General features: G+C 43.7%; 2 non-coding genes across 2 annotated transcripts; both read right to left on the bottom strand.

Annotated features, from left to right (window-relative positions):
* Positions 1–3,012: 3,012 nt before the first annotated feature.
* On the bottom strand, positions 3,013–3,085 carry trnav-cac (transfer RNA valine (anticodon CAC)). Its single transcript has one exon. It is a non-coding gene; the product is annotated as a tRNA-Val (tRNA).
* A 6,100-nt stretch (positions 3,086–9,185) lies between these two features.
* trnav-aac (transfer RNA valine (anticodon AAC)) lies at positions 9,186–9,258 on the bottom strand. The gene has a single exon. It is a non-coding gene; the product is annotated as a tRNA-Val (tRNA).
* Positions 9,259–11,781: the final 2,523 nt, after the last annotated feature.

Raw genomic sequence — 11,781 nt, 5'->3', positions numbered from 1 at the left:
CGTGGCGGCGTGTTAGGAACCTTTAATAATCTCTCACAGCTGAACTGAATGCACGGAATGTGCAGCTTTGAGATGTGTTTTCTCCACCGTCAGGGCTGGAAACGGGAGGGAGTGAGAGACAGTGTGTAGAATTTGAGTGTGTGCAGAACTGAAAAGAGAAATCAGCAAATGGAACAGCAGCGTGAGACACTGCACTCTGTTAATATTGAACCACTGATATGAATGATTTAATTTTATCGAATCATTAATTGAACACGTTTGCATAATGTTTCCGTCCGGTTTCAAACCGGGGACTTTCATGCGTTCGGCGAACGTGATAACCACTACACTACGGAAACGCTGTGCCAGTAATATTGTTGGGAACATAACCAGAGCTTTAACCTCAACAGCTGGACTACACTTCTGGAGCTTGTGTCACGAGAATAGAATGACGGTGCGATATTTAGCAAGGTTGTGAGTGTGGCAGGAATTGATCCCGTGTTTCTCTGCCTTTATACATAGGATCAGGAGTGGCCATTCCTCAGCAAGTGGTTAGAATCTGGAATACACTGCTCTAAAGGGCGGTGGAGTCAGACTCAATCTTATCTTTCAAAACGGAGTTGGATAAGTATCCGAATGAAAGAAATTCCACACCTGTGGGTAAATGACAGGGGAGTGAGACTTGTTGAGAGTTGGCATGGGCACGACGGGCTGCAACCATTCCCTTATTCTTTGATTTTATAAGTTAGTGGCACATTTAATAGTGTGCATGTCAGCATAATATTGAAAGGGCCATGGATTCAGTCGGCACAACGAGAGGCATCTGATTCAGAAGATTCGGGTGCACGAAAATTCGGGTTTAATGACTTTAAAAGCATCATTTTTGTTTTGTGAAGATTCGGTCAGAGAAATGTTTGGGAATATAATTTTTTGCTGAGAAGGGCTCAGCACTTCATCTTCTTTTTGGCTGTTAGGGCCACACTTCTTTTCGATGTTATTATTCCAGAATGCATATTTTCTTTGCTGTTTCACAATAACCAGTCCCTTGCACTACAGTCTATCTCACTGTTTCCAACGTCTCATGTACATGTTACCAGCAATGAACATTTTGAAGCAGATTTCTAAAGCACAGTGTCCAAAATGGTTTATGGATTCAGAGGTAAAGTGCAGAGCACAGCTAAGTTATTCAATTAAGGACTCTCCTTCAGTTAACATTTCTTTAGTTGTGCAAATGAAGATCATCAGTCAATTAATGATGTTTTCCTATGAAGGCAGGATAACATTTAATGATTATGCATTTTATAAGTAAAAGCCCATGTGATTCAGGGCGGAGTGGCAAATTGGATCCAAATTTGGCTCAGACAAGGAAGCAAAGGGTAATGTTTGATGGGTGTTTTTGTGACTGGAAGGATGTTTCCAGTGGGGTTCCACAGTTTTCAGTGCCAGATCCATTGCTTTTTATGGTATTTATCAATGAACTAAACTTGAATATAGGCGTTATGATTACGAAGTTTTCAGGTGTTATTAAAATAGGCAGTGTGATTGATAATGAAGAAGAAAGCTGGAGACTCCAGCAAGATATCTTTCAACTGATGAGGGGGTAGAGCAGTGGCAAATGGAATTTAATCCAGAGATGTGAGAGATCGCGCATGTGTGGAGGGCTAACAAGGAAAGGGAATACACATCAACTGGTATGACATTGAGAAGTGTAGAGGAACAAAGGTAATTGGGATTGCTTGTCCACAGATCCCTGAAGGTAGCTGGCCAGTTGGAAAAGTTGGTTAAGAAGTCATATGGAATGGTTGCATTTATTGGCAGAAGCAAGGAACAGAACAGCAAGTGGGTTTTGCTAGAACTGTATAAAATTCTGGTTCGGCCACAGCTGGAGTACTGCGTGCAGTTCTAGTCACCGCATTGAAGGAAGGACGTGAATACGCTGGAGAGGGTACAGAGGAGATTTACGTAGATGTTGCCGGGAGTGGAGCAACATTGCTATGAGGACAGATTGGATAGGATGGGTTTGTTTTCCTTGGAACAGAGGAGGCTGATGGGCGACCGCATTGAGGTGTATAAAAATAGGAGAGGCCTAGATATTGTTGATTAAAAGGGTCTATTTCACATAGTGGAGTGGTCAGCAACCAGGCTGCATAATTTAAAAGTAATTAGTGTAAGGGTTAAAGGGGATTTGAAGTGAACATGCTGCATGCAGATGTTTGTGGGGGTCTCAAACTCACTGCCTGAAAGTGTGGTGCAGGCAGAAACCCTCACCACATTTAACAAGTTCTGAGATGTGCACATGAAATGCAATAAGGTGCAGGGGGACACACCTATAACTGGACATTTGTTGGCCGGTGCAGATACGATGGGCTTAAATGACTCCTTGCATGCTGTAAACCTCTATGATTATATAATTATCGGTTAGGATTACTTTCATGATGCAAAACGTGGCAATCAGATAATTAATGGTGTTTCCAGTGAAGAAGTGTTCGTGCAAGCTGGGGCTCGAACTCAGGTAGCTGAGATGAAGCATCTTATGAGGCTGCTGTTCGGTGTACGGGTAGCGTTGTCTCGAACGGTGGCATTTTGCAGCCCAGTGAAGGGCGGTAAACCGCTGTTTGATGCTGCATTCTCCGCTTTCCGCCGGCAGCGGCTGATTGGAGAGTGTGGGAGCGGAAGTTAGGGCTTGTCCCGCCCTCACTCACTCTGGAGCTGGGGAAGAGCGATTAGTCGATGGGTTTGTTTGTGGCTTTAATTTTCTGGTGTGAAGCGTGGTGGCGTGGCAGGATCCTTTAATAATCTCTCACAGCTGACCTGAATGCACGGAATGTGCAGCTTTGAGATATGGTTTCTCCAGCGTCAGGGCTGGAAACGGGAGGGAGTGAGAGATACTGTGTAGAATTTGAGTGTGAACAGAACTGCAGAGAGAAATCAGCAAATGGAACAGCATCGTGAGACACTGCACTCTGTTAATATTGAACCACTAATATGAATGATTTAATTTTATCTAATCATTAATTGAACACGTTTGCATAATGTTTCCACCCGGTTTCGAACCGGGGACCTTTCGCGTGTGAGGCGAACGTGATAACCACTACACTACGGAAACGCTGCGGCAGTAACATTGTTGGGAACATAACCAGAGCTTTAACCTCAACAGCTGGACTACACTTCTGGAGCTTGTGTCACGAGAATAGAATAACGGTGCGATATTTCGCAAGTTTGTGAGTGTGGCAGGAATTGATCACGTGTTTCTCTGCCTTTATACATAGGAACAGGAGTGGCCATTCCTCAGCAAGTGGTTAGAATCTGGAATACACTGCTCTAAAGGGCGGTGGAGTCAGACTCAATCTTATCTTTTAAAACGGAGTTGGATAATATCCGAATGCAAAAAATTGCACAGCTGTGGGTAAATGACAGGGGAGTGAGACTTGTTGAGAGTTGGCATGGGCTCGAAGGGCTGCAACCATTCCCTTATTCTTTGATTGTATGCGTTAGTGGCACATTTAATAATGTGCATGTCAGCAGAATATTGAAAGGGACATGGATTCAGTAGGCACAACGAGAGGCATCTGATTCAGAAGATTCGGGTGCACGAAAATTCGGGTTTAATGACTTTAAAAGCATCATTTTTGTTTTGTGAAGATTCGGTCAGAGAAATGTTTGGGAAAAGAATTTTTTGCTGAAAAGAACTCAGCACTTCATCTTCTTTTTGGCTGTTAGGGTCACACTTCTTTTCGATGGTATTCTTCCAGAATGTATATTTTCTTTGTTGTTTCACAATAATCAGTCCCTTGCACTACAGTCTATCTCACTGTTTCCAACTTCCCATGTACATGTTACCAGCAATGAACATTTTGAAGCAGGCAGAAACCCTCACCACATTTAACAAGTTCTTAGACGTGCACATGAAATGCAATAAGGTGCAGGGGTACACACCTAAAACTTGGCATTTGTTGGCCGGTGCAGATACGATGGGCTTAAATGACTCCTTCCATGCTGTAAACCTCTATGATTATATAATTATCGGTTAGGATTACTTTCATAATGCAAAACGTGGCAATCAGATAATTAATGGTGTTTCCAGTGAAGAAGTGTTCGTGCAAGCTGGGGCTCGAACTCAGGAAGCTGAGATGAAGCATCTTATGAGGCTACTGTTCGGTGTACGGGGAGCGTTCTATCGAACGGTGGCATTTTGCAGCCCAGTGAAGGGCGGTAAACCGCTGTTTGATGCTGCATTCTCCGCTTTCCGCCGGCAGCGGCTGATTGGAGAGTGTGGGAGCGGAAGTTAGGGCTTGTCCCGCCCTCACTCACTCTGGAGCTGGGGAAGAGCGATTCGTCGATGGGTTTGTTTGTGGCTTCAATTTTCTGTTGTGAAGCGTGGTGGCGTGGCAGGATCCTTTAATAATCTCTCACAGCTGACCTGAATGCACGGAATGTGCAGCTTTGAGATATGGTTTCTCCAGCGTCAGGGCTGGAAACGGGAGGGAGTGAGAGACACTGTGTTGAATTTTAGTGTGGACAGAACTGTAGAGAGAAGTCAGCAAATGGAACAGCATCGTGAGACACTGCACTCTGTTAATATTGAACCACTAATATGAATGATTTAATTTTATCTAATCATTAATTGAACACGTTTGCATAATGTTACCGCCCGGTTTCCTTTCGCGTGTGAGGCGAACGTGATAACCACTACACTACGGAAACGCTGTGGCAGTAACATTGTTGGGAACATAACCAGAGCTTTAACCTCAACAGCTGGACTACACTTCTGGAGCTTGTGTCACGAGAACAGAATGACGGTGCTATATTTAGCAAGGTTGTGAGTGTGGCAGGAATTGATCCCGTGTTTCTCTGCCTTTTTCATAGGAACAGAAATGGCCATTCCTCAGCAAGTGGTTAGAATCTGGAATACACTGCTCTAAAGGGCGGTGGAGTCAGACTCAATCTTATCTTTTAAAACGGAGTTGGATAAGTATCCGAATGCAAAAAATTGCACAGCTGTGGGTAAATGACAGGGGAGTGAGACTTGTTGAGAGTTGGCATGGGCTCGACGGGCTGCAACCATTCCCTTATTCTTTGATTGTATAAGTTAGTGGCACATTTAATAGTGTGCATTCCAGCAGAATATTGAAAGGGACATGGATTCAGTAGGCACAACGAGAGGCATCTGATTCAGAAGATTCGGGTGCACGAAAATTCGGGTTTAATGACTTTAAAAGCATCATTTTTGTTTTGTGAAGATTCGGTCAGAGAAATGTTTGGGAAAAGAATTTTTTGCTGAAAAGAACTCAGCACTTCATCTTCTTTTTGGCTGTTAGGGTCACACTTCTTTTCGATGGTATTCTTCCAGAATGTATATTTTCTTTGCTGTTTCACAATAATCAGTCCCTTGCACTACAGTCTATCTCACTGTTTCCAACTTCCCATGTACATGTTACCAGCAATGAACATTTTGAAGCAGGCAGAAACCCTCACCACATTTAACAAGTTCTTAGACGTGCACATGAAATGCAATAAGGTGCAGGGGGACACACCTAAAACTTGCCATTTGTTGGCCGGTGCAGATACGATGGGCTTAAATGACTCCTTCCATGCTGTAAACCTCTATGATTATATAATTATCGGTTAGGATTACTTTCATAATGCAAAACGTGGCAATCAGATAATTAATGGTGTTTCCAGTGAAGAAGTGTTCGTGCAAGCTGGGGCTCGAACTCAGGAAGCTGAGATGAAGCATCTTATGAGGCTACTGTTCGGTGTACGGGGAGCGTTCCATCGAACGGTGGCATTTTGCAGCCCAGTGAAGGGCGGTAAACCGCTGTTTGATGCTGCATTCTCCGCTTTCCGCCGGCAGCGGCTTATTGGAGAGTGTGGGAGCGGAAGTTAGGGCTTGTCCCGCCCTCACTCACTCTGGAGCTGGGGAAGAGCGATTCGTCGATGGGTTTGTTTGTGGCTTCAATTTTCTGTTGTGAAGCGTGGTGGCGTGGCAGGATCCTTTAATAATCTCTCACAGCTGACCTGAATGCACGGAATGTGCAGCTTTGAGATATGGTTTCTCCAGCGTCAGGGCTGGAAACGGGAGGGAGTGAGAGACACTGTGTTGAATTTTAGTGTGGACAGAACTGTAGAGAGAAGTCAGCAAATGGAACAGCATCGTGAGACACTGCACTCTGTTAATATTGAACCACTAATATGAATGATTTAATTTTATCTAATCATTAATTGAACACGTTTGCATAATGTTACCGCCCGGTTTCCTTTCGCGTGTGAGGCAAACGTGATAACCACTACACTACGGAAACGCTGTGGCAGTAACATTGTTGGGAACATAACCAGAGCTTTAACCTCAACAGCTGGACTACACTTCTGGAGCTTGTGTCACGAGAACAGAATGACGGTGCTACATTTAGCAAGGTTGTGAGTGTGGCAGGAATTGATCCCGTGTTTCTCTGCCTTTATACATAGGAACAGAAGTGGCCATTCCTCAGCAAGTGGTTAGAATCTGGAATACACTGCTCTAAAGGGCGGTGGAGTCAGACTCAATCTTATCTTTTAAAACGGAGTTGGATAAGTATCCGAATGCAAAAAATTGCACAGCTGTGGGTAAATGACAGGGGAGTGAGACTTGTTGAGAGTTGGCATGGGCTCGACGGGCTGCAACCATTCCCTTATTCTTTGATTGTATAAGTTAGTGGCACATTTAATAGTGTGCATGTCAGCAGAATATTGAAAGGGACATGGATTCAGTAGGCACAACGAGAGGCATCTGATTCAGAAGATTCGGGTGCACGAAAATTCGGGTTTAATGACTTTAAAAGCATCATTTTTGTTTTGTGAAGATTCGGTCAGAGAAATGTTTGGGAAAAGAATTTTTTGCTGAAAAGGACTCAGCACTTCATCTTCTTTTTGGCTGTTAGGGTCACACTTCTTTTGGATGGTATTCTTCCAGAATGTATATTTTCTTTGCTGTTTCACAATAATTAGTCCCTTGCACTATAGTCTATCTCACTGTTTCCAACTTCCCATGTACATGTTACCAGCAATGAACATTTTGAAGCAGGCAGAAACCCTCACCACATTTAACAAGTTCTTAGACGTGCACATGAAATGCAATAAGGTGCAGGGGTACACACCTAAAACTTGGCATTTGTTGGCCGGTGCAGATACGATGGGCTTAAATGACTCCTTCCATGCTGTAAACCTCTATGATTATATAATTATCGGTTAGGATTACTTTCATGATGCAAAACGTGGCAATCAGATAATTAATGGTGTTTCCAGTGAAGAAGACTTCTAAAGCACAGTGTCCAAAATGGTTTATGGATTCAGAGGTAAAGTGCAGAGCACAGATAAGTTATTCAATTAAGGATTCTCCTTCAGTTAACATTTCTTTAGTTGTGCAAATGAAGATCATCAGTCAATTAATGATGTTTTCCCATGAAGGCAGGATAACATTTAATGATTATGCATTTTCTAATTAAAAGCCCATGTGATTCAGGGCGAAGTGGCAAATTGGATCCAAATTGGGCTCAGAGGCAGGAAGCAAAGGGTAATGTTTGATGGGTGTTTTTGTGACTGGAAGGATGTTTCCAGTGGGGTTCCACAGTTTTCAGTGCCAGATCCATTGCTTTTTATGGTATTTATCAATGATCTAAACTTGAATATAGGTGTTATGATTACGAAGTTTTCAGGTGTTATTAAAACAGGCAGTGTGGTTGATAATGAAGAAGAAAGCTGGAGACTCCAGGAAGATATCAATCAACTGATAAGGGGGTAGAGCAGTGGCAAATTCAATTTAATCCAGAGATGTGAGAGATCGCGCATTTGTGGAGGACTAACAAGGAAAGGGAATACACATCAACTGGTATGACATTGAGAAGTGTAGAGGAACAAAGGTAACTGGGATTGCTTGTCCACAGATCCCTGAAGGAAGCTGGCCAGTTGGAAAAGTTGGTTAAGAAGTCATATGGAATGGTTGCATTTATTGGCAGAAGCAAGGAACAGAACAGCAAGTGGGTTATGCTAGAACTGTATAAAATTCTGGTTAGGCCACAGCTGGAGTACTGCGTGCAGTTCTGGTCACCGCATTGAAGGAAAAACGTGAATACGCTGGAGAGGGTACAGAGGAGATTTACGTAGATGTTGCCGGGAGTGGAGCAAATTTGCTATGAGGACAGATTGGATAGGATGGGTTTGTTTTCCTTGGAACAGAGGAGGCTGATGGGCGACAGCATTGAGGTGTATAAAAATAGGAGGGGCCTAGATATTGTTGATTAAAAGGGTCTATTTCACATAGTGGAGTGGTCAACAACCAGGCTGCATAATTTAAAAGTAATTAGTGTAAGGGTTAAAGGGGATTTGAAGTGAACATTCTGCATGCAGATGTTTGTGGGGGTCTCAAACTCACTGCCTGAAAGTGTGGTGCAGGCAGAAACCCTCACCACATTTAACCAGTTCTGAGATGTGCACATGAAATGCAATAAGGTGCAGGTGTACACAACTAAAACTGGGCATTTGTTGGCCGGTGCAGATGCGATGGGCTTAAATGACTCCTTCCATGCTGTAAACCTCTATGATTATATAATTATCGGTTAGGATTACTTTCATGATGCAAAACGTGGCAATCAGATAATTAATGGTGTTTCCAGTGAAGAAGTGTTCGTGCAAGCTGGGGCTCGAACTCAGGAAGCTAAGATGAAGCATCTTATGAGGCTGCTGTTCGGTGTACGGGGAGCGTTCTGTCGAACGCTGGCATTTTGCAGCCCAGTGAAGAGCGGTAAACCGCTGTTTGATGCTGCATTCTCCGCTTTCCGCCGGCAGCGGCTGATTGGAGAGTGTGGGAGCGGAAGTTAGTGCTTGTCCCGCCCTCACTCACTCTGGAGCTGGGAAAGAGCGATTAGTCGATGGGTTTGTTTGTGGCTTTAATTTTCTGTTGTGAAGCGTGGTGGCGTGGCAGGATCCTTTAATAATCTCTCACAGCTGACCTGAATGCACGGAATGTGCAGCTTTGAGATATGGTTTCTCCAGCGTCAGGGCTGCAAACGGGAGGGAGTGAGAGACACTGTGTAGAATTTGAGTGTGAACAGAACTGCAGAGAGAAATCAGCAAATGGAACAGCATCGTGAGACACTGTACTCTGTTAATATTGAACCACTAATATGAATGATTTAATTTTATCTTATCATTAATTGAACACGGTTGCATAATGTTTCCGCCCGGTTTCGAACTGGGGACCTTTCGCGTGTTAGGCGAACGTGATAACCACTACACTACGGAAACGCTGTGGCAGTAACATTGTTGGGAACATAACCAGAGCTTTAACCTCAACAGCTGGACGACACTTCTGGAGCTTGTGTCAGGAGAATAGAATAACGGTGCGATATTTTGCAAGGTTGTGAGTGTGGCAGGAATTGATCCCGTGTTTCTCTGCCTTTATACATGGGAACAGGAGTGGCCATTCCTCAGCAAGTGGTTAGAATCTGGAATACACTGCTCTAAAGGGCGGTGGAGTCAGACGCAATCTTATCTTTCAAAACGGAGTTGGATAAGTATCCGAATGAAAAAAATTGCACAGCTGTGGGTAAATGACATTGGAGTGCGACTTGTTGAGAGTTGGCATGGGCTCGACGGGCTGCAACCATTCCCTTATTCTTTGATTCTATAAGTTAGTGGCACATTTAATAGTGTGCATGTGAGCAAAATATTGAAAGGGACATGGATTCAGTCGGCACAACGAGAGGCATCTGATTCAGAAGATTCGGGTGCAAGAAAATTCGGGTTTAATGACTTTAAAAGCATCATTTTTGTTTTGTGAAGATTCGGTCAGAGAAATGTTTGGGAAAAGAAATTTTTGCTGAAAAGGGCTCAGCACTTCATCTTCTTTTTTGCTGTTAGGGCCACACTTCTTTTCGATGGTATTCTTCCAGATGGATATTTTCTTTGCTGTTTCACAATAACCAGTCCCTTGCACTACAGTCTATCTCACTGTTTCCAACGTCTCATGTACATGTTACCAGCAATGAACATTTTGAACCAGACCTCTAAAGCACAGTGTCCAAAATGGTTTATGGATTCAGAGGTAAAGTGCAGAGCACAGATAAGTTATTCAATTAAGGACTCTCCTTCAGTTAACATTTCTTTAGTTGTGCAAATGAAGATCATCAGTCAATTAATGATGTTTTCCCATGAAGGCAGGATAACATTTAATGATTATGCATTTTCTAAGTAAAAGCCCATGTGATTCATGGCGAAGTGGCAAATTGGATCCAAATTTGGCTCAGAGGCAGGAAGTAAAAGTTTAATGTTTGATGGGTGTTTTTGTGACTGGAAGGATGATTCCAGTGGGGTTCCACAGTTTTCAGTGCCAGATCCACTGCTTTTTATGGTATTTATCAATGATCTAAACTTGAATATAGGTGTTATGATTACGATGTTTTCAGGTGTTATTAAAATAGGCAGTGTGGTTGATAATGAAGAAGAAAGCTGGAGACTCCAGGAAGATACAATCAACTGATAAGGGGGTAGAGCAGTGGCAAATGGAATTTAATCCAGAGATGTGAGAGATCGCGCATTTGTGGAGGGCTAACAAGGAAAGGGAATACAGATCAACTGGTATGACATTGAGAAGTGTAGAGGAACAAAGGTAACTGGGATTGCTTGTCCACAGATCCCTGAAGGTAGCTGGCCAGTTGGAAAAGTTGGTTAAGAAGTCATATGGAATGGTTGCATTTATTGGCTGAAGCAAGGAACAGAACAGCAAGTGGTTATGCTAGAACTGTATAACATTCTGGTTAGGCCACAGCTGGAGTACTGCGTGCAGTTCTGGTCACCGCATTCAAGGAAGAACGTGAATACACTGGAGAGGGTACAGAGGAGATTTACGTAGATGTTGCCGGGAGTGGAGCAACTTTGCTATGAGGACAGATTGGATAGGATGGGTTTGTTTTCCTTGGAACAGAGGAGGCTGATGGGCGACAGCATTGAGGTGTGTAAAAATAGGAGGGGCCTAGATATTGTTGATTAAAAGGGTCTATTTCACAGAGTGGAGTGGTCAACAACCAGGCTGCATAATTTAAAAGTAATTAGTGTAAGGGTTAAAGGGGATTTGAAGTGAACATTCTGCATGCAGATGTTTGTGGGGGTCTCAAACTCACTGCCTGTAAGTGTGGTGCAGGCAGAAACCCTCACCACATTTAACAAGTTCTTAGATGTGCAAATGAAATGCAATAAGGTGCAGGGTACACACCTAAAACTGGGCATTTGTTGGCCGGTGCAGATACGATGGGCTTAAATGACTCCTTCCATGCTGTAAACCTCTATGATTATATAATTATCGGTTAGGATTACTTTCATGATGCAAAACGTGGCAATCAGATAATTAATGGTGCTTCCAGTGAAGAAGTGTTCGTGCAAGCTGGGGCTCGAACTCAGGAAGCTGAGATGAAGCATCTTATGAGGCTGCTGTTCGGTGTACGGGGAGCGTTGTCTCGAACGGTGGCATTTTGCAGCCCAGTGAAGGGCGGTAAATCGCTGTTTGATGCTGCATTCTCCGCTTTCCGCCGGCAGCGGCTGATTGGAGAGTGTGGGAGCGGAAGTTAGGGCTTGTCCCGCCCTCACTCAATCTGGAGCTGGGGAAGAGCGATTAGTCGATTGGTTTGTTTGTGGCTTTAATTTTCTGTTGTGAAGCGTGGTGGCGTGGCAGGATCCTTTAATAATCTCTCACAGCTGACCTGAATGCACGGAATGTGCAGCTTTGAGATATGGTTTCTCCAGCGTCAGGGCTGGAAACGGAAGGGAGTGAGA

This window comes from Pristiophorus japonicus, chromosome 3 (assembly GCF_044704955.1).
Source record: "Pristiophorus japonicus isolate sPriJap1 chromosome 3, sPriJap1.hap1, whole genome shotgun sequence".
In the NCBI taxonomy this organism is placed as follows: domain Eukaryota; kingdom Metazoa; phylum Chordata; class Chondrichthyes; family Pristiophoridae; genus Pristiophorus; species Pristiophorus japonicus.
Note: the sequence above shows the minus strand (reverse complement) of the source record. Positions and strands in the feature narration are given on the sequence as shown.